Raw genomic sequence first — 2523 nt, 5'->3', positions numbered from 1 at the left:
CTCCTCCCGACTCCATCGGCACCATGCCATGCCGCGGCAGGAGAAGTTGTAGAAGGTGTAACAAACCGGGCGCACACGCGTAGCCGCAGCGGAGCAGCATGCTGCAGCCGGCCGCGCGCGTCCGGCGCCTGACCACGACCTTCGCGGTGCCGCTCTCCGACCTCACGGACGCGCTCCTCGCCACCCGCCTCGCCAATCACCTCCTCACCACGCCGCACATCCCGCCCGCCGCACCGCTGCCGCTCCCCGTCCGCCTCCACGCCCTCCGCCACCCGGCCCTCCCGCCCACGTCCTCCGCCAGTTTTGGATGAATTACACCTTACTTACTCACGTGGTTGCACCTGCATTAATCAATTCCTTTGCTCTACCTTGGTATCTAAGAACACACTAGAACTGCTTCTGCCTTGGTATTACCCTCAAGTTGCTAATACAAGCCATGTTAGGAACTAGTTTAGATTGATTGGGACTCCTAGATCTATGAACACACTAGAACTGTTTCTGCCTTGGTATTACCCTCAAGTTGCTAATACAAACCATGTTAGGAACTAGTTTAGATTGATTGGGACTCCTAGATCTAAGAACACACTAGAACTGCTTCTGCCTTGGTATTACCCTCAAGTTGCTAATACAAGCCATGTTAGGAACTAGTTTAGATTGATTGGGACTCCTAGATCTACAAGATTGATGATCTCTCAACTTGTCGATGCCATTACATTGAAATGGCAGTATCATAAGAGATCTCTAAATTGCTTGCCGTTGTGGGTTATTGATCAAAGAACTCATATGAGTACGCGCACGAGGCTCATCGAATCACATATATCACAATAAGTACTCATATAAGGTTATATTGATCTAAATGTAACACTTAAAATGTCTAATGACCTACATGCCTTATCCAAAACCTCTAGATCAGATAACGATATGACCCTCCATGATATGCAGTTAAAGATACAGTCAAAGGCATAATATCAACAGAGCTTATGGCCCACCTAACATATAGCAGGTGGAACCCAAACCTAACTAAAAATGTTTAGATGAATGACTGGGGTATCCCATATCCCATACTCCCTGACATGGAGCACTAAAAATACTCTCATATATTTGGGTCCATTAAAATGTTGCTAAAAATCTGAAGGAAGAAAACAACACAATACTACAATAGATTTTCAGGTCCAAGCACCATTAATTGTTCAAGAAACAAAATGAAAAATCCAAGATTAATACTATTGTCCATGCTCCAAATTTATGGACCAAACTAGAATAGCTACTATTCCAAATTAGACTTCTCTTCTTTTTTTGTTTCTAGTTATGTATTACAAATCTGTATTTGATCTTTCTGACATGACCGATATGTGTTAGTGTTATGTGTCAATTTCGCCAAGTACCTTTTTCATGAATTTTGGGTCAAGGTTCTTATACTAGGAGTACTCCACGTATGAGAGTACATAATACATTCTTAATGTCGTGGCTAGCCAATTTTGAGGTAGGAGAAGTAGGTGACAAGCAGACATGGGATGATTAATTATGGCGTTTGGGGTTGGTGCACAAAAAGAGAAACCCAGCAAACCCACAAAGGGTAATATATATGCCAGTATGCATGCCAGTCATATGTCAAGGCAGGCAAGCATGCAAGAAAGGATGGACCTGAGCACCTACATTTTTCCTTTTACTTTAAGCAAGCTAGCAACATATATGGGCATGGGTGACATAGGGACATCACCCCACTCCTATGATCTTTGACCATGGAGTTTAACGAGCCGGCGAGTTTGCATGACGAACCTTGAAAGATGAATATCACCAATAGGTCGCTGATCTGGTAGATATGTGATGTGATCACAAAGATGATCTCGTTGTGGTTACTGCCATAAGAGAGCTTCAAGGTGTTGCCATCCTTAAGAGCTTGTGTGGAGTCGTGCTTAGCTCGGGAAACTTCCACACTTGTGCTCTCAAAAAACTTCATGGCATTCCATACAGGAGTTTGTCAAGAAAAAATTAGAGCCGTACCACCAGGCTTAGTCCAGTTGATAAAGATTTGAAATGAATTGCCTGTTTTTATTTACATATTATAGTTTTATCTTGAGTAAAGTTTAGCCGAATTCATAAAGAACAATATACACACTCGCACAAACAAATATTGAAGCCGAGTGCAGAACAAATCACACTCCACTATCCTCATCCTCAAAATCATCAAAAGAAAAGAAACGAAAAAAGAAAGTCGGACGAACGAGACACTCTCGCCACGGTCAGGCGCCACAGCGGGGCAGCATGATGCTGCCGGCGGCGCGCGTCCGGCGCCTGGCCACGGCCGCCGCGGCGCCGCTCTCCGACCTCACGGACGCGCTGCTCGCCACCCGCCTCGCCAACCACCTCCTCACCACGCCGCACATCCCGCCCGCGCTCCTGCCCGCCGCGCCGCTGCCGCTCCCCGTCCGCCTCCACGTCCTCCGCCACCCCGCCCTCCCGCCCACCTCCAAGCTCTCCTTCTTCCTCGCCGCCACGCCGCCCGCCTCCCCGCACCTCGCC

At 47.2% G+C, this 2523-nt stretch overlaps 1 pseudogene; it reads left to right on the top strand.

Annotated features, from left to right (window-relative positions):
• The first annotated feature begins 2265 nt into the window (after positions 1-2265).
• LOC119283685 overlaps positions 2266-2523 on the top strand; it is a 7712-nt pseudogene continuing 7454 nt past the window's right edge.

This window comes from Triticum dicoccoides, chromosome 4A (genome assembly GCF_002162155.2).
Source record: "Triticum dicoccoides isolate Atlit2015 ecotype Zavitan chromosome 4A, WEW_v2.0, whole genome shotgun sequence".
In the NCBI taxonomy this organism is placed as follows: Eukaryota; Viridiplantae; Streptophyta; class Magnoliopsida; order Poales; family Poaceae; genus Triticum; species Triticum dicoccoides.
This window is presented reverse-complemented; position numbering and strand designations above follow the sequence as displayed.